The 21,355-nt window shown below is 48.2% G+C and overlaps 1 protein-coding gene across 2 annotated transcripts in view; it reads left to right on the top strand.

Moving 5' to 3' along the window:
- LOC125946888 (uncharacterized) overlaps nucleotides 1-21,355 on the top strand; it is a 985,317-nt gene that overhangs the window by 123,458 nt on the left and 840,504 nt on the right. The gene's annotated exons all lie outside the window — the stretch shown is intronic.

The raw sequence follows: 21,355 nt of genomic DNA, 5'->3' as shown, positions 1-21,355 counted from the left end.
GCGTTGACCGTGGCCTCAACTGACGCCTGTATAGCTATGAGCGACTCCAAAACCGCCATAACAAACTTTGCGCGGGGAATAGTGGCACACGCTACACTAAAGCTCCTACAGCCACTACAAAACAGTGAAGACCCACGCTGAGTAGAGTTAATATGGGTCCCGGCTCACGCGGGGAATCCAAGGAACGAAGCGGCCCACCAACATGCTCCAGGATTCGTCAGCCGAGCAGTGGGCCTCCCATCCCCGGAGACCTCAAACGAACTCCTGCACTCATATCACGACATAACCCAAGAACTACCGTATTACACGACACGCTAGGCCCGCGCCACACACTAAATTAAACAAGCATGAGGAGATCACCTGGCCATGGTTACAGACACTCTCATACCCGAACCCCTACGTATATAGTCTTACATTTACCTGACAGATTAAGTTCGTAATGTCACCTGTGCGGCGAGCTAGCTACGCTCAGTCACATATTCTGGGACTGCGAAGAGGTTCGCCTTCCACCCGATCTCTTGGCCTCTCCCTCACCTTCATCGGGGGAGGAAGTGCTGCTTAGCCGTGGAGCCAGCCGAAGAAGGATTACGGTTGCGTAAGCTACTCCGAGTGCAAAAGTAGCCAACAGCATAGAAATCGCGCAGTGACGTCACCACGGTCTAGCAACTCATTCAGTTCATTCCAGGCTAAAATGGGGAGACCAGGGAAAGTAAAGACGCCAGAATAACAGCTTGAATATAATGTCGTTGTGAACAAATAGTGTGGTTAAGTACATTTCACTTGTCCCTGGTTTCAATCTTTGTGTTAATTCAGGTGACGTCACAATGGGTAATTGTTGTGGGTGTCTTTACAACTTCGCTGTCCAAACACCTTCACAGCGGTGATTGGAGCCGGAGTTTTTTTTCCTTCGCCGCAGCTTTGATCTTCTGACAGGCGACTGAGCGACTGTTAGAGCATGTGACGCTAACCGGAGCATCTAGCCTGAGGACCGCTTTCAGCTCGCGCCGTTTTCAGTGACGCCGTATACGATTTCATACGGCGTTACATAAGTAGACGTCTGCAGCGCTGTATTAACCGGATAGCCAGCTGACGAAAGGTGGACGCCCCAATGGGCATCCCCGTTCTGTTCTACTTTTGTATATGGAGCGAGTCCTGCCTGGATGCTCTGGTTTGTTCGCGTGGGGATGAAACGCGGTAAATGGTGCTGCTCCTCCACCATGGAAAGACACTTTGGTGGTTCCCGGCTGCGAAATGTTGTAGCACGATATGATATCAATGTCTTTGGCAAGCCGTGCCTCCATTCAAACCTGTGTTTCAGAAAATCGACTAAATGAGCGAATGCCAGGGATGGTACGGCTGCCACTTACACGTATTTCGACAGACAGTCCACACCTACAATGACGTAGCGGCTCCCAGCAGTGGTGGTGGGTAGCGTCCCTATGTATTTCAGGCCAACCGTATGAAATATGTCTTCGGGTATCTCAACAGGTGTTACCCGTCCAGAATTGCACCCCGGCAGTCGCTTAAACGGTTGACACGCTTCGCAGCTGGCGACGGAAGAGTGCACATTGCTTTGCATCTTCGGCAAGGAGAAGCGTTCTTGTAGCTTGCGGAGCGTGGCTCATTGGCCTATGTGCCCTCTATTGGGGGCGTCATGAATGGCGCGAAGTATTTCTGTGCAAAACATATCGGAACAGCCAGAAGGTAACGTTCCTCCAACGGTCTTTCTGCCACTGACGACTCTACAGTACACCATTGCGCAATGGCGCGTAGTCGAAAAAACGCTGGTAGTCGGGTACAGTCAAGGCATTTCAAGGCAGTCAATGCATCAATAACTGCAGCTTGACAGTTCTAAACACGTCACTAATGCAGGTAAAAGTGGATCATGTATCTAAAGTTGCGTTCGCTAAGTGTCTATTTACAAGCGCACCCAACCGTGTCAGCACAGCTTTCCGTCGCCCTCCTCTTTTCCCGGACAGTAAGCAAGATCAGAGACAATATAACGACAATACCAGTAATTGTGCTAGTGAGGTTTTTTTGGCAAGCCAGCAGATGCATACCATCGGCACTCACTGAGTTGTAAGCGTGAATCTCGCAGAATGACATTGTCACCCAGGGCGAGGCTCCCGTTGGAATAGTTCTCGCTTCAACAACCCTTGAAAAGCATTCGTTTGGAAATACACGTCTGCTTTTAGCGCAGCCGCAAACCACTTCCCAGGTCTACAGATAGTCGATCCAGCGAGGGGAATTTCGATGCGTCTTTTTCGATGCGTCGAAGGTGCGTCTTTTCCTCATAGTAGTGCTTGATGCGTTGCTCTTTCTTGAGCCTATAGTGTATGAACTGGCGGAGTGTGTCCCCGGTGGGCACTGTAAAACGCTCTAATATGCTTTCATTTATGCCTTCCCACTAATTTTTGACGTTGAAAATCTCGGTCAGGTACCAGCGGAATGACTGACCTTCCAGATGCTCGGTGATGAGGCTGATGCGGTCTCGCTCCGTCCATGGAGCTTTGGTCACTTTCGTCTCAAAAAAGCGCAGCCACTTGTTCTCAGGGACATCGTCTTCGATTTTGGTGTTATTGGTCAGGTTTATCGTCTCCTAAGGTGCGCTCGTGATCCTCTTGAAGTAGCTCCTCTGGACTTACTGTGTCGAAGCTGAGCGAGGGCAAAATAATCGACCATTCGATTCACTAGGTCACTGCATAAGTCATATCACTTCTGCGGAAACCCGTAAGGTGGAGTAGACTACGCAAAAGGGAAAAAATGACACCCACCCGAATTGTAGCACCAAGCGACAAAGGAAATCCGTACGGCTTTTTCAGAAAGTCTCGTAATAAATGAAAAATTCTTCCTCGTCCTTAGTTCGCACTGGTCCCGTACCAGGATGCTTTTTTCTTCAATTGCGAGGCTTTCTTCAGATGACTAAACGAGCATAATTATATTTATGCGCAAAACACTTTTTTTTAATTTCAAAAGGCTTGACACAAGTAGATGCTGTATTTTCAAACGTGCCAGTTCATTTGCAAATTTTTCTGTATCTGTCGTGCGGAGGGTGCCATGCCAGCAGACGGCGGTGCGGCAGCCACCGCACCATTCCAATGTAACGACGGAGGTCCAGAAGAATGAAAAAATCACAGCATATCCACGGGGTGAATGATGATGAGTGGGCGAAGCTCCGGAGGGAATCATCGGATCTCCCGCTTAAGGGGACGCTAGCACAAACGCGTTAGAGACGTGCAGTACTCTCTAGTAAGGGGGAGCGGCCACAGCGTCTTACGCAGCCATTTACACATGCCGGAACGTGCACCGCGTTTGCCGACGCCATCACATGACTGCTGAGAGAGTATACCCCCCGTATTCATAAACGCTCCTCGACTTGAACTTGAACGCCGCACGCAGACAGGGACGCTAGGGGGCGCGATGTAGAGAAGTCGCCTTTGCATCGAGCTCCGACGTAAATGTCCATATCTTCGGAAGTTTGAGCCCTACAGGAAAAATTCAAGAACGAGAAGAACCGCGAAGATCAGGGGATCACGGAACTACCACCATCAGCACGGTAGGACCACTTCTCTGATCTCTGGAAGAGTTTTAATTTTCGAGGCGGCAACGCCACCAGCTAAGCCTAGCGTCGAGGGAACGCAACGGCGTAGCAGCTCGCATAGCTGCTGCGCCAGCCCAAGGATGATGCAGCCACGGACAGCGGCTGCAGAGTCGGCGGAGACGCCGGCAGAAGAGAGAAACGCCGAGGCAACGCAACGGCATAGCAGCTCGCACAGCTGCTGCGCCGGCCCAAGCAAGACGCAGCCACGGATAGCGGTTGCAGCGTCGGCGGAGACGCCGACAGGAGAGCGAAGAAACGGAGTCGCAACAACTGTGGCAACTGCAGGAAGGGACGTACAGCCAACGTCCTCGGATGGAAATCATGCAGAAAGAAGACCTCCCCACGTAGAAGAGGAGGAAGGAGAAAAGATGGACGTCGGCGCTTTCGCCGATAAAGAAGAAACCCAAGAGGGCTGGTGCCGCTCCATAGGCGGCAGATACGTCCCGGAGGAGAAGGTGGAAGAAGTATTAGCAAGAAGAAGGGAACGAAAACACCTAAACCTGAAGAAAAACAAGGCCATGGCAGAGAGGGCGGTAGACAAGCTTGAAGTTCGCCTGCTAATGGGCACAGAGAAGATTATCCTCCGACCAGCAGGAGGAATCGACAGCATAAAGAAGAAGCTGGGGGTTTTCGCCGGAAACGCCATCCTGGAGGCGGCAGGGCTACCTCCCATGGCAGAAGAGGACATTGTCTTCAACAAAAACAACCAAACGATCCTAACATCAACCCCGAACAAGGAAAGGGCAGAGGCATTCGCCAAAATCAAGAACATTCGTGCCGGAGAAGAAGATATCGAAATGACGGCCCACCCGGCGATGCCCGAGGGGGGCAAAGGCGTCATCTACGGGATTAACCTAGAGCTGACAGAAGAACAAATACACAAGGCCTTGGACAACCCACGGAATCCAACGTATACGGCAGTAAGAAGACTAGGAAGGTCATCCGAATCGGTCATCATTAACTTTAAAGATCTGGAAGTACCGAAAACCGTAAAATTTTTCAGTCAATGGATTCCATGTCACCTATATAAGAAAAAGTACGACGTGTGCTACGCATGCGGCAAGATTGGACACAGACAAGACGTCTGCCCAGATCCAAGAAGCACCCGCTGCAGAGGCTGCGGGCTAAGAAATCCGCCGGAGGAGCACGCCTGCGAGCCGAAGTGTCTGCTCTGTGGGAAGAAGCATCAGTTAGGGGACCCGACTTGCAGGCAACTCTACAGGAAGCCCCACTGGGTTAAACAACGCGACGCGGCGCGGGCCGAGGCCAGGGCCGAACAAGAAAAGGGAGGGGCGACCGCGGGCAGAAGCAGGCCGACATCGAAGGTCGCGCTACCGCCTGCGGCCAAGAAGCAACGATCCGAGTCCAGGGACAGAAGTGCATCCAGGCCGCCACCCAGGGACAACCAGACCCACTGGCCAGGCCTCCAGAAACCAGGGGACAAGCGGACCCACTCTGGTATGCCTGTCAGCTTCGCAAGCGCGGTCTCCCAAGGTAGGACACCAGAATTAGAGGCACAGGCCAATTTATTTAAGAAAGAGATAGAAAAGAGAGACGAGGAAAATAGCCAACTAAGAGAAATAATCAAAACCCTTACGGAAACAGTAAACCAACTCAAAGAGCAAGTTGGGCAGCTAACGAACCCAACAGTGCGAGCTACGCAGGCGGAGCCAACAAGGCCGCTTACCCCAGTCCAGAGAATAGCCACCCCCCAGGCGCAGGACGAGGGCAGCATGGTAGTAGATACGGTAGGCACCGCAAAAAGAAAGGCAGAGGGGCATGAGACGCCTCCACTCGAGAGAAGAAAAAAAATGAACAGAAAGATTAACGAAGACGAGCTAGAGGCACGCCTCAAGGAACACGAGGAAAGCATGCTAATCAAACTAAGCGTTATCATAGATAAGAAACTCCAGGCTATATCAGATCATATGAACGCACTTCTGACCGCACTAGGAGGCGAAGAACGAACTCATCCTAATCCGGAGCCTCCCTCGAGCTCGCAAGCCGCCCGCTCTTCCTCATCATGGCCAGGACAGGAACTATGATTTGGCAGTGGAACTGCAGGGGCTTCAAAAAGAAAAAGGCGTTGCTGCAACAGCACATTCTAAATCAAGGAGAGCCTCCGCTTGCCGTGGCGTTACAAGAAACAGGAAAACCCCCTATTAAAATTTCAGGGTACCGCACATTCGACAACGGGAGAGGGGAGAACTGTAGAGTAGCCACCCTAGTTAAGAATAACATAGCGGTAATTGAACACGACGTGAGCACGGACGAAGTGGAGGCTGTACTCGTAGAAATCCTTACCGGCAAAAAGAATAGGGGAAGCATATTTGTCCTGAACGCATACAGCCCCCCTCGCCACAAAAAGGCACAGTTCGAGACCGCAATTAAGAAAGCGCTGAGGGCAGCAAAATCGTGCCCCCTACTGGTATTAGGGGACTTTAATGCAAAGCATCACGAATGGGGCTACACCAAAATTGACAGGAAAGGTAGAATACTGTGGGAAGCCATTCAGAAGACAGGACTCTCGCTACTAACGGACCCGAACGAGCCAACCAGAACGGGTAACAGCATCTGCTGTGACACAACACCGGACCTAACACTAGGGCACAGGACGGGAAAAACATTGTGGAAGAACACGGGTGAAAACCTCGGCAGCGATCACTTTATAATTGAAATACAAATCGATAGAAAACTAGGGGTGCCCGTACATAAGCCAAAACAGGCCACCGCAACGGACTGGGATAAATTCAGGGATATCAGATCAACAGCAGATTTAGGCGAAATCGGAGATATAACAGAGTGGACCTCAACCGTCGTCTCACACGTGAAACAGGCCACCGAAACGGTAGAGGGCGAGGACCTCCCATTCAGATTAGACAACAAGCTTAGAAATATGTGGAACCGAAAAACAACCCTCGAGAATAAGCTAAAGCGCCAGAAGTGGAACCGGAACCTAAGGAAGAAAATAGCCGAGCACAATAAAGAAATAGAGAGTTACGCCTTCAAACTAGAAGAGAAAAGGTGGGATCAAAAGTGCGACGAGCTAGAAAAGAATATGAGCCGTCCCAACACGTGGCAGATGCTGCGCCACCTCATAGACCCCACCAACACCAAAACCCACGCCAACATAGAGCAAATCAAGGCAAGATACAAATTTGACGGAACCGATGAACAGCTCATCGACCGACTTAAAGAAATCTACATAGGCCCCGCCTGCGCGGCAGCGGATAAAGAATATCAGGGAGCGGAGAATCCGCTGCTGGACGAATCAATTCTAGTAGCAGAGGTCAGAGCCGCGCTCTTTGACATCAAAAAGAACACAGCCCCTGGCCCAGACAAGATCACACACGGTATGCTAAGGAACTTAGACGACGACTCTATAGTTCACCTTACAGCTTATCTGAACAAAGTGTGGGAATCCGGGGAAGTCCCTAAAGATTGGAAACATGCCAACATCATTTTAATCCATAAGAAGGGCAAAATCCCGGGTATAGAAAATCTCAGGCCTATTTCACTGACCTCGTGTCTAGGCAAATTAATGGAGAAAGTAATTCAGAAGCGACTAAGTCGATTCGCGGAAGAAAACAGCATCTGGCCCCACGAGATGGTAGGTTTCAGACCGCACCTTAGCGCTCAAGATACCATGCTAAGACTGCAACATGATATTATAGACAAACGAAAGACCAAAGATACGAGAGCAATACTGGGCATAGACTTAACCAAAGCGTTTGATAATGTCAGCCACTCTGCCATCCTCGACGGCCTGTCAGATGTTAACGTAGGGCAGAGGACTTTCGACTACATAAAATCTTTTCTCAAAGATAGAACAGCGACCCTGCGCATGCAGAGCCTCAGCTCAGAAGAGATTAAATTAGGAAACAGGGGCACCCCGCAAGGAGCCATCCTATCCCCCTTCCTATTTAATTTAGTTATGAAAGACCTCCCGCGAAAGTTAGGAAAGATCGAAGGACTAAAGACGAGTGTCTACGCAGACGACGTCAACGTTTGGCTCAATGAGGGCAGCGATGCGTCTATCGAAGAAAGGCTCCAGCGGGCAGCCGACATCATAGACTTCCATACCAAAAGTAAAGGACTGAGCTGCTCCCCGACGAAGTCAGAACTACTACTAATCAGGCCCAGGACGAGGACAGACAACGCATCTCCTCCCAGAATCTCGATAGACTTAGACGGGAAAGAAATTCCGCAAGTAGATGAGATCCGAATTCTGGGCATGCTCATAAGCAAAACAGGAAACAACCACACGACTATAGCTAAACTAGACGTGCACGCAAACCAAGTGGTAAGCATCGTTAGAAGAATCTCGGCCAGAGGCAGAGGGCTAAAGGAGAAGAACAAGTTAAGGCTGGTCCAGGCCTTCATCTTGAGTCGGATCTGCTACTCAACCCCATTTCTTAACATCAAAAAAGCAGAAAGAAACAAGTTAGACGTAATAATAAGGAAATGCACGAAACGTGCACTGGGACTACCAATCTCGACCTCAACTGAGGCACTAGAGGGAATGGGGGTGCATAACACATGGCAGGAGTTAGCGGAAGCGACGAGAACGGCACAACTCGAACGCCTGAGTCTAAGCGAGACAGGACAGCAGATACTAAACTGGGTAGGACTACAAGCGAACAGAGGAACTAAATATCAGACGTTCCACATTGAGTCCAAAATTAGGAAAGCTCTCACGGTCGCACCGATACCTAAGAACATGCACCCACAACACGATCAGGAAAGACGCCAGCACAGAGCCAAACACTTGACAACAAAGCTAAGCAGAATGCCACCCGAGATGGTTGCCTTCACAGACGCCGCTCTTGGCGGAGACGGAAGCTCCGTCTCAGTGGTAGTCGACGGGTCCGGAGTAGAACAGGGCGCGATATATACAAGCGGAGTAGACGCCACGGCAGCGGAGGAAGCAGCGATCGCTCTGGCGTGCGTTAGCACGGACGCGAGGGTGATCGTTAGCGACAGTAAATCGGCAGTAAGAAATTTCTGCAGAGGCAAAATATCAGACTACGCGTACAGCATAATATCGAAAGGTCACATAGATAGAGGGATCACCATAACCTGGGCCCCCGCTCACTGCAACATAACAGGAAACGAAGCCGCCAACGCCCTCGCCCGAGCGCTCATTATCCGGGGGGGACGGCGGCCTCAACCTAACTTTAAGGTCGAGGTGCTCGTGACCTACCACGAGATCACAGAGCACTACAGATTAGGACAACGAAAATATCCACTCCCGGATAGGTCCCTCACGTCCGCAGAGGCGGTCACCTGGCGCCGCCTGCAAGCCAAGAACCACATGTCTCCCAGATGGAGATACCTCACGCAAACGGGAAATGATGATGATGATGATGATATTTGGTGTTTTGTGGCGCAAGGGCCAAATGTGGCCAAAGAGCGCCAAGACAATGAATGGTATGTTTGCCATGATCAGTGAGTTCCGATGACGGGATGCAATGTGGCTGTAAAGGGGCCTAAGAACAAATCGCGGTATAGAAGCGTAAAACATATATCGAATAGAATTATGGCAGTGACGTGTGGAATGATCTATGGGTAGTGAATGGATGAGAAATGGTCATGGTGCTTAGAGTATTAAGAGTATAAAAGTAGCACGACGCCTACCGGAAGCCTTTGTACACAAAGACCCGGAGGCATGTGCTTTCTTTAATAAAATACCGCAGCAGCGGCCTCTCCAGAGAGGCTTGCTACAAGTCACCTGGATATATAACACGAAAGTTAGGTATATCCTTTAAAAACGCGATAACGGATTGGTATTTAAAAAGAGGTTCATTGCCCAAAAACATACATGGATGCAATGGTAGATTCTGCCGTAATGATAATGAAAAATGTCTTTTCCTCTGAGGCTCCAGTTCAGGGCACTGTAAGAGGACATGAAGTACACTGAGTGGCTCGCCACATTCATCACAGACAGGCGCATCGCCACCGGACAATAAGTAAGCATGTGTACTGTATGTGTGTCCAATCCTGAGTCTGCAAAGTGTAACCTGTGTGCGGCGTGTCTTCGATTCTGGTGGCCAATGAGCGAGATGAGGCTTGATAGTGTGTAATTTGTTGCCCGTTTCTCTGTCTCACAGACGTTGCCAGTAGGTCCTGACCTTTTCTTGATAAAGGGCTTTAGGTCCATTACAGGGACGGCTATGGGTGAAGTGGCAGCGTCTGTATGAACTGATGTGGCTAGCTTGTCGGCCAACTCATTCCCTTCGATCTCGCGGTGCCCTGGCACCCAGCAGAGCACAATTTGCTGCTTGGATACATACGCGGTGCAAATGGTGGAATAAAGAGTTATGATTACGGGGTTTCTGTGCCTACTTGGAGTGTTTAAACATTTCAACACGCTCAAAGAGTCCGTGTAAATGACTGCCTTGCGTATGTCTAGCTGTTTGATGTGTTTAACCGCCGCCAGGATGGCGTAGGCCTCCGCTGTAAAGATGCTTGTGTTTGGGTGTAGAACTCCCGCAGCCGAAAAGGATGGACCGACCGCCGCGTAAGACACGCCAGCGAGCGACTTTGAAGCGTCAGTAAAATATTCTGGACAAGAGTACTTGTGCTGCAATTCGAGGAAGTGCATACGGATATGTACGACCGGCGCATGCTTTGTGACCTCAATGAAGGACAGATCACAGTCAATCAGCTGCCACTGCCATGGCGGCAGCTGTACAGGAGGGGGCATGACATCGTGCTCGTGGAGTGACACATCCATTTCTTCGGCAAGACTTCTTACTCGCAGTGCGTAGGGCTTTCTCACGGAAGGGCGGTTCAGAAAGGTTTGGGCACTGGACAGATCGTTATAGTTGTGTAGGCAGGGTGTGTATTGTTTGAGTTCACTTTTAGGAAATATACAAAGGATAAGTAAGTTCTCTGTAGATGTAGCGACCATTCATTTGATTCGGCATAAAGGCTTTCTACGGGGCTTGTTCTGAACGCACCCGTAGAGAGGCGGATACCCAGATGGTGGACAGGGTTAACATCTTCAAGGCGCTCGGCGTCTCGGAGTGATATATAATGGAACCGTAGTCTATACGTGAACGAATGAGGCTCTTATATAGATTCAATAGACATCTTGTGTCACTACCCCACGTAGTGCGAGACAACACTTTCAAGAGGCTCATTGTCTTCAGGCACTTGTTTCTTAAATACTTGAGATGTGGGATAAACGTTAACTTCGCGTCCAGAATTAGGCCTAGGAATTTGTGTTCAGTTTTTACAGGTAGACCCTCACCCTGTATCTCGATGTTGGGATCAGGGTGCAGACCTCTCTTTCTGAAGAAGAGGACGCATGTGGACTTTTGTGGGTTAAGCCGAAAACCATTCTCGTCTGCCCACTTAGACAGTTTGTTCAGTCCAAGCTGGACCTGCCGCTCACAGATTGCAAGGTTACATGATGTGAAGCCTATCTGTACATCGTCGACATATACTGAATAAAATATGTTGCGTGGGATGTACAGACGCAGAGAGTTCATTTTTATGATAAAAAGGGTGCAACTGAGCACACCACCCTGTGGTACTCCAGTTTCCTGCACATATGGTCTTGATAGGGCATTACCCACACGAACACGGAATCTGCGGTTGGACAGATAACTTTCAATTATATTCAGCATAGTGCCACGTATTCCAAAGTGTGCGAGGTCTCTTAGTATTCCGAATCGCCACGTAGTGTCATATGCTTTTTCCATATCAAGGAAAACAGACAGGAAGAATTGCTTGTGGACAAAAGCCTCGCGAATCTGAGCCTCTAGGCGTATCAGATGGTCAGTGGTGGATCGACCGTCGCGGAATCCACACTGGTATGGGTCAAGCAGCTTGTTTGATTCTAGGAAATGTATCAGACGGCGGTTTATCATCTTCTCAAAGACTTTGCAGATGCAGCTTGTTAGAGCTATGGGCCGATAACTCGATACGGACGATGGATCCTTGCCCTGCTTCAGGATAGGGATTACTATGGCCTCTTTCCAGGCAGAGGGGATCTCGCCGGAGGTCCATATAGAGTTGTACAGGCAGAGAAGGGTTTTCTTTGTTTCAGAGGACAGGTTCTTTAACATTTCATATAGTATGCGGTCAGAGCCTGGGGCAGATTGGTTGCAGCAGGAGAGTGATGCATCCAGTTCTGCTAGAGAGAAAGGTAAGTTGTATGGCTCGTTCCCGGTGCTCTTTCGGTCCAGTTTTTGTTTTTCTATTGCTGATTTGTATGTTTTAAATGCTGTAGAATAGTGCGATGAACTGGACACTTGTTCAAAATGTGCACCCAGATGGTTCGCTTGGTCCTCCAGGCTGTCTCCCTGCGTGTCTACCAGGGGAGGCGGATGTGTTTGTCGTCCTCTTACTCTATTGACCCGGTTCCAAACCTTGGCCTCATCAGTGTATGAATTGATGCTTGATAAGAATGTTTGCCAGCTGTCTCTCCTGGCTTGTCTGCGCGTTCTCCTACCTTGGGATTTGATTTTCTTAAAATTGAAAAGGTTTTCAGCAGTAGGAGAATCGCGAAGCTGCCTCCATGCTTTGTTCTGCTGCCTACGCGCGTTCCGGCATTGTTCATTCCACCATGGAACACGGCGTTTGCTAGAAAGTCCACTTGTTTGGGGGATACATTTAGAAGCTGCATCAATTATCAAGTTAGAAAAATACTCGACGGCACCATCAATTTCGAGCGAAGACATGTCAGCCCACGAGATCGTACTGGTAAGTGTTTGGTATTTCTCCCAGTCCGCTACATCGACCTTCCACCGGGGAGCATGTGGTGGAGATTCGTGTTGTCTTGTTGTTCTCAGCAGTATTGGGAAATGGTCGCTCCCGTAAGGGTTTTTTATAACTTCCCATTCAAGTTCGGGTAATATGGATGGAGAAGCTATGCTGAGATCTATAGAAGAAAAAGTTTTGTTTGCAAGACAATAATATGTAGGTTCTTTTTTGTTTAGCAGACATGCACCGGATGAGAAAAGAAAGCCTTCAATTAGACGGCCTCGAGCATCGATGCGAGAGTCGCCCCACAGTCCGCTGTGTGCATTGAGATCCCCAAGAACAAGATAAGGTTCTGGCAATTCGTCTATTAGGGACTGGAATTCATGTTTGTGTAAGTGGTAATGTGGGGGTATGTAAAGCGAGCAAATGGTGACGAGTTTGTTTAAGAGAACAAGTCGAACTGCCACTGCTTCGAGGGGCGTTTGCAGCGGTAGACGTTGACACGCTATGCTTTTCTGAATTATAATGGCAACACCGCCTGAAGATGCAAGAGCATCATCGCGGTCTTTACGAAACGTAACATACTGTCGAAGAAAGTTAGCATGTTCCGATTTTAAGTGAGTTTCCTGTACACACAGCACTTTTGGATTGTGTTCGTGGAGAAGTTCTTGCACATCATCGAGGTTCCTAAGAATGCCTCGGACATTCCACTGTATGATTTGTATATCCATACTGAAAGTAAAATTGGTGCTGTGTGTACAAAAAAGGAAGTTTTGCCTTAGATTACAGAACCTTTTCCAGGCCCTGTAACGCGGGATTTGTCCTTTCTGAAGCAGTCGAGGGAGCCTCGCCGCTCCTTAGGCGCTTGATGCGCCGTCGGGATGGGTGTAGTGTCCATTGCCTCATGTGAGGCGCTGGACACACGCTCTTGCGAGCGAGAAATTTCGCGAGAAAGTCTCGCCGCGAAGGACGAGACCTTTGTGCCCACCAGCCCGGAGGTCGATGGGGCTGCCTTTGGGCCTGAGCTGCGCCGGCTGTTGCCAGCGGCAGCAGGGGCCGGAGAGGATGAGGCAGCCTTGACTGCACCCACCGTGGGTGCTGCTGGCGGTCCTACCGGTTCGCTACGCGAAGCGCAGGATGCCTCCTTGGACTGTTGTGGTGCCGGTAACCCTAGGGTAACCGGGCTTGTTTGCTGGTTGGGTGGGGTAGGCTTAGCTCCTTCCACCCCGGGGGCAGGGGCCACAAGCGACAGCTCGCTGTGTGCGGGCTGGGCAGGTGGCAGTGGCCGCTGCGACGCTGCCCCCCGACGCGCCGCATCAGCATAAGATGTGTTGTGGAAAAGTGAGCACCTCTTACGGGCTTCCTTGAAAGAAATATTTTCTTTGACTTTTAGGGTGATTATGTCCTTTTCTTTTTTCCAGTTTGGACAGGAACGTGAGTAGGATGCGTGGTCACCACTGCAGTTCACACAGTGAGGAGTGCCAGTACAGTTGTCGGAGGAGTGGCCCTGTACTCCACACCTTGCACAAGTTATTTGACCACGACAGCTCTGTGAGCCATGGCCAAATCTTTGGCATTGGAAGCACCGTCTAGGGTTAGGGACATATGGTCGAACAGTTAACCTAATGTATCCTGTTTCGATGGTTTCAGGCAGAACGCTAGATCCAAATGTGAGGACAAGATGTTTGGTGGGGATTTCTTTGTTGTCCCGTCTGATGATGATACGTTTTACATTGGTGACATTTTGATCTTTCCACCCTTCCAGGAGTTCTGCTTCTGATAATTCTAGGAGGTCTGCTTCTGATACGACTCCACGTGAGCTATTCATTGATCGGTGTGGTGATACAGAAATTGGTATGTTGCCGAAAGTCACAAGGTTGCTGAGTTTCTCGTACTGTTGTTTCTGAGGGACCTCAAGAAGAAGGTCTCCGCTAGCCATTTTGATGACTTTGTAACCTGAGCCTAAAGCTTCCGTCAAAGATTTCGCAACTATGAATGGAGAAATGGATCTGGCCGGTTTTGAAGCATTTTCACTGTGTACAACATGGTATTTCGGATAGATTTCGTTTGGTCGGTTGGAATACAGGCCAAGTTCATCGGTGCGTCCCCTCTTTAGAGGGTGACGATCAAGTAGGCGGGGAAATGCTGGTGTTCCCATAACGGTTTGTTTTATTTCGGCGGCAATGGCGGCCACCCACCACGGAGCCCAACTAGGGGACGCTGCAGTGCTTAACGCGTAAGGCTGCAGGCGCCAACCGTACATTGCCACTATAACCTAATATATTGTACCCAAGGGAGGGCACATACACAAGGTTAACCCAAGCCGCCTATGAAAATTAGGAAGTGACAGAAGAGAAGAGATGATAGGATAGTTAAAGAAAGGAGACAGGAAAGCAAAAGGTTGGAGAGGGGGATAGGAAAAGGCGACCACCGATTTCCCCCGGGTGGGTCAGTCCGGGGGTGCCGTCTACGTGAAGCCGAGGCCAAAGGGGTGTGTTGCCTCTGCTGAGGGGCCTTAAAGGTCCAAACACTCAGCGTCGGCTCAACCCCCAGGATCCCCTTTTCCCCGGACACGGCTAAGCCGCGCACGGTTAGACGCGGGAGGGTCCAACCCTCGTGTGCTCGGGTACGTGGTGGCGCGACTCACCAAACGCCTGCTTGCGCAGACGCCCCTGCGGGGAAAAACGGGAAATCCGGAGGACCAATTCTGCAGATTCTGTGATAAGATAGGAACTTTAAGGCATATCCTATGGGAGTGCAGCTACTCCCCGGGATATAATTTATTCACGGATGAACAAGCATGGGAGACCGCGCTTCATAGCGAAGACCCGGCGGCACAGGCCAACATTGTCCGTCTGGCAGCTGAAGCGGCAAGCCGCTTCGTCTACTAACCCCTGCCCCTTGGGGTGACATCGGGCTCCCTGGACGCCTACGAGCGGTGTCACCCCTTGTGTCACTCCGGTGTCACCCCTTACGAACAATAAAAGTTTACTCACTCACTCTACAAATTTGCTATCGCAATTGATGCTTCGCCTTTCAGGTGAAACTGCGACAACTTTTTTCATTCTATCGTAATAATACGGTCGCCACCCAATAGTGAATATGCTGCCGTTGTCATACCATCGTTTTTATTGCGTCGTTTCACGTCATGGATTCGTTGTCATACCATCGCACACTCGTCATGCCGTCTTGGTAGTGCCCTCGTCGTCACTGCCGCTTCTTTATCCGTTTGTCGCCATACCGTCGTAGTCACGCAGTCGTGGTTACACATTGTAACCACGTCGTTGTACTCATTGTACTCATGTCGTCGTTATACCATCATCATATTTTAAACGAAATCTCGTTGTCGTCATGCCGTCGTTGTTTCAGGCCTTTCTCATTCCATCGACATAGTTGATTTTTCGTTGTTTTATCGTCATTGCATCGGCGCCCCACAGTCACTGTCATGCATCCCTGCTTAATGGCCACTTTGGCAAGCGAGTGCCATAGAAAAGTGGAACGGTATCAGAGTATATGTGGCTTATTGGCCGAAGCAACGAAGGCCTCCTAATTACCACTACACATATTAAATAAATGTGGCTTCAGGAATATCGTAAGTCGCTACACTGCTCGATTACTCTTCGCTTTACCAGCGACAGTCATCCTGAGATGATTTGCGCCGTAATTGTTTTATGTGCGATGCACTTAAGGGGCCCGGGCTGTCGGCGTCAGTCGCATGATCACGCTCAAAAACAAGCGCCCAAAAGAAGCGCAGGTCAAAATAAGCGCAGAATTGATCAAAACCGGTTCAAAATAAACTAACATGATTCATAATAATTTAAAGGAGAGGAATAATCAACCATAGGCGCATTAATTAGCAGAAAACTATTGAAATTGCTTCTAGCATCAGTAAAAGCTTTGACTCCATGTGCGTGGTGGTTTGGCTCCATGTTGGTGGCGGTTTCCCACCAGTTGTGCCTTAGCACAGGTGTCAAAACGGATGGTGGAAACACCGGCTAATCACTGCTCCGCACTTCCCAGCTTTCACGTTGAGTGGAACTGCATTACCGCCTAGTTTACCATTGCATTTTTTACTAAGTGAGATGAGTCACTCTTTGCCTTTGTATAGTCGAAATTTGTCGATTACTGGAGTTATTTGGTCCCTGTTGCACACATCCAGTCTATGAGCACACATCCAGTCTATTATCGCGAGGCTACATGGCCATTAGGAATAGACAGAAAGACAGAATATTCAGAATGACGAATGAGAAGGTTCTCGCTTTCGCCCCATGACTCGGACTAGGCATCCTTTAGGTAAAAAAAATATGGCAGAACTTATGTCATGGTGCGCTACTCAACCGGGATATAGAGCACTATGCACTCCAGCTCACCAATCAGCAACAATACGCAACGGCAACGTAACCTCCCAAATACCTGGACTGTCCTCTGGCATCTCCTCGACGATCGCACCAGCAAAACTACGCAACGGCGGAATCTTCAGAAACCTTATCTGGCCCCGCGCTTCGATTATCAGTTATTACGGGCCATTTCCCCCAACTACATTGGCGACGAAACACCTCAGCAGCAACCGCCCTACACAAGCCAGGAAAATGTTGAGATGGATGCCCCCGTTACCCTTGCAGAAGTACAGGCAGTGGTTCGCAGTTCGTACATTAAGCCCCAACTCGACCCCCGCGGACGACCGTATTGCTGATCAGCTTCTACGGAACGCGGACAAATGACGCCTCACTCGCGACCCTCCTGCATTACATCAATGCGTAATGGGGATCGGGCTCTTTGTCGTCGTCCTTGAAGTATGCCAAAAATGTACTAATTCATAAACCATGCAAATCCCTGCACTTAGACAATCTCCGGCCCTATCTCCCTCACGTCATGTCTGGGGAAGGTCATGAAGCACATTATTCTTCAAAGGCTTACGGCAGACCTCAAGTAGGCTAGTGTTGAAAGTCGCGCACTTGATTACGTCTCGGGCTACGTATCACACAGAGTAATAAACGTACACGTAGGTAATGTGACAAGCCAGCCTATCCCTCTAAATTGTAGAGTTCCTCAGGGCAGCGTAATATCGCCACTTTTCTCTAACTGTGGGCTTCGAGGCCTACCTCACTGTTTATTTGGGAGGGACAATTATCCGAGAGGTGTCGCAATCTACGTGGACGATATTGCTTTATGGATTAGTAGCCGTTCACGCGCTGCCCCGCAACTACCTGCAGCATTGCACTAGATAAGATGGCGGAATATCTTGTTGAAATCGGCCTTTAGATATTTCCATCAAATTAGGAAGCTATTGAGAATCATTATCAACATAGAGCAAGACAGCCTCCGAAACGTTTTCGCCTGAACGATTTCCCTACATCATGGGTAAAACAACGCAGATAGCTTGGTATAATCGTAAATTCCCGCAATAGCTGACGACCTGGTGTTAAAGCAGTACGCACATCATCCCCGTCTCTCCTAAAATATGTGACAGCACTGACAGCTCGAGGCAATAGCTCTCATCAGTCAAGAGCTCTACGAGTGTATCAAGCAAGAGTGCTGTAAAAAGCACTTTATTCTTTGCTTCTGGTGAATGTTACACCTCTGCTGATTCACAGCTACAAAAAGTTACCAGAGTGGTCCTTCGGGCAATAATAGACCTTCCTTGATCCGCACAATCAAACCGTTTACTAACCGAAGACATACAATTACCACTGAGACTACAAGTCGATCAAATGGCCTGAAACACATACATCGACTGTGTCGGGCCTACGACGGCAGAAAGCTGTGTAAGCATATACTCAGCAGACTTAATAATGGCGAATAATAGTTGATAATCGTCCTCAAATGGTAGCGATGTAGAACTGGCCTTGAAAGGCTTTGCTGAGTGTTGTAATCTCTATCTTCGCTCTCATGATAATGAAGGGGGCAGTTTGGAAGACGTAAGATGTGCATGCCTATGGAAAAAACTTGAAACCACGAGGAGTAATATTTCACCAGCACCAATCAGTTTCCGTTACCTGGATATCCTGAAATGAACCTCGAAGTCGATGAAGGAGCCCATGTGGTGTACTTCAATTCATTGACGCAACACTGATTTACCCAAAAGATACAGTGAAAGCATTACCTTTTTTTTTCTAATAAACTACCTATTTCTTTTGTAAATTTACAAGAGTGGGTGTGCTTTTTAGACATTTCCTAAACTGAATCCACAAATAAAATGTATAGCGCAATATTCACGCATTTTTTGGCTTATTATGATCTCTAAGGTTTAACTTCCAACCATGGTCGTTTGATAGAGCTGTCGTATCTATCATCGCTCCGAGTAAGCATGTAGTCAAGAGGTACTATTTTTTTTCTATTTCGTGGGCTGTTCTTTCTACGCAAAAAATGAAAACGACAGCAGGCCTATGCCACCTAATTGATTCTGAACCCCTTTTCCAGTGAAGCAGTTTATTTGAAGCGGTTTCAGCAGAAATTTAAACTGGCTGTAATTTATTCACACAGAATAAAACGTTTCCGGCATTGGACTGGTCTGCTTGAAACGCTGCCCGTAGACAAAGCTTTTGAGCACTTGGTGGAGGAAGTTGGAAAAGGCGGTAATTTATCCACACACGTTTAGCTTCACCACAGCATTGGCCATTATGTACTGCTATTTTAGCATGGAAGGGTGTTCAACGAAACCAATTACCCCCTACTGATGATATTTTCTGAAGAATTGCCGGGGCTCCAAAAATAAAATATTGTTCTTTTGTAAAGTATTTCAAGTTTCAGCTGAACTGTAACCACAAAGGCATGGTAATTGTACTAAGAATTTTACTCACATAATTTCTGCAGGTACTTGTAGCGATTCGCTCTTCAACCTTAATCATTAAGGCTTCAGTTCGAGGGCGCGATTGGCAACTGGAAGTGGAAATGTTGGTGTTATCAAAAATTCTTTTGGATAACATGAAATATTTTAAACTGGCTTTTGTTGGTAGAACTACACACAAGCAATTTCAGTACACGCAGGTTACATTTATTCCACAAATAAATATGTACAGTTACCCGGCGCGGTAGCAGAGAAGCTATGGCATAATAAATATGAGGTTGTGCGGAGAATCTGCAAAGAAATAGTGGTGCCAGCGCTAACGCTTGGGAATGTCATTATGTGCTTAAAATTGCATATCTTGTCAGCGCTGGAAGTTAACCAAAGATCGGTAGGGCGGTTCGCTATCGGAGCCCGTGTCAACACCACAAAGTCAGAGAAGCGGAGAGCAAAATTAGTTTTGAAGAAATTTTCGGGAACATGGATCAAAACAAATGTGCGGCGAAAGTGCACAATTAAGTGTACCTGAAAAGCGTGGACGCAGAATGGAGGAAGAGGTCAAGAATGTTGGCTAACAAATCCAGGATAATTGATAGTGTATATTGACAACCAGAAGTCACCAGAAGGAAACTTAGAGAAATGGAAACAGCGAATTGGATGCAAAGAATGAAAACGAAGGAGACCGTGAAGATTTACATGAAGGGGGAGAAAGAAATCAGAAAAAAATCTCTACGGGAAGGACCTTGTTACTTGAGGCTCGAGCAAGTTGCATAAGGGCAAAAGCATACCGGAGCAAATATTCGCAAGTGGATGAGCATGGGTGTGCAGCAGCTAAAATCTGGAGACCACTCTGCCCATCTTAATGTAATGCGACATTTCCAGACACTTCCAGAAGCGCTTCGATTTGATGTGCATGGCAGCATCAACCAGTCAGCAGTCGATATCAGCAAAATACTTTTAGAAAATTTGTGGGAAAAAAAAGAAAGCAGGGAAAAAATTAATTCGACCCGACCTCTTACATGCGTAGGTAGCGGTACAAGGTAGATAGATAAATTTTGAGGAAGGAAAAAAAATAATAAACAGGGTTATACAAAAATGCTTAAATGAAAAGCATGTATAGCATAACTGAGTAGGCTCAAGCAGGCTATCTGACTATAACCACCCTGTTTCAAAGGGGATGCCAATAAATCATCATCATCTTTGCATCGCTGAGCTCAATCTCGCGGGTTCTTTCCCAGCATTGATGGCTCTGCTACGATCGGCATCGATTTCAAAACGCTCTTGTAGCGGACATTGGGTGGACAATTTACAAACCAAGTTGGAGAAAATCATTCATGGGTCCACCAATACGGCGTGCGTAATAAGGTGGAGCTTGTGGCTGTATCGCCAGAAGTTAAGGTAAATAATTTTACCCATGTTCTGTCATACATCTTGCACACAGAGTTATTATGAAGTAAAGCACTGCGCGGGCCGATTTTTTTTTTTACGTTGGGCTGCCCGCCCGAGCCCGACCAAAAGTTTTATGGCGACAGCCGGGCCCATCCCGGGCCCGGAAGTAATCTACGTTACCCGCCAGGCCCGGCCCGCCACCCCTTTACCTTGGGCCCGAGCCCGGCCCGAGCCCGGCTCGAAACCGGCCGGAACCCGTCCCGAGACCAAAAAAGATCACCGAGTGGCATTAAAAAAATTAAGTAAAGAAGACAATGAAAGTAATTTATTCTTAAGGCATAAATGCAAGTCTTCCCAATCTAATAGCTTGAATACTACTTCTAAGCATGCGGTGAAAAGCATTGAAGAGATTGTGTCTCCATGCCTGACCCATTTCCATGATATGTTTTCTACATTTCCTTTGGAGAAACCAATTAGCTGTAGAATCCTCGTAGATATTTCCCAAGTTATTCACGTGTGCCTTTTCTCCTCCTTCATTAACCGATGTCTCTATGATTGTTGGTATCTCAATGGACTGAAATGCATTTTCATAACCAATGAGAACTATGCAGAGATTATTGTACTCCGCAGATTTCTAGATTACGTAGTTGATATGCACGTGATCCATCGCTGAATATCTCTTGCTGAAGCCAGCTTGTTATCTTTGTTGATTCAAGTAAAGTATTGCCCTCATTCTATCTAAAATATAGTGGTGAATATTTGTTACAATACTGATACAACACTAGTACAATGATACAATGCCAATGGGCCTATAATTCTTCAATAATTTACCATCTTCCTTCTTGTACACTCATGCAATGTTTTTTTTT

Source organism: Dermacentor silvarum, chromosome 7, assembly GCF_013339745.2.
Source record: "Dermacentor silvarum isolate Dsil-2018 chromosome 7, BIME_Dsil_1.4, whole genome shotgun sequence".
Taxonomy (NCBI): domain Eukaryota; kingdom Metazoa; phylum Arthropoda; class Arachnida; order Ixodida; family Ixodidae; genus Dermacentor; species Dermacentor silvarum.
This window is presented reverse-complemented; position numbering and strand designations above follow the sequence as displayed.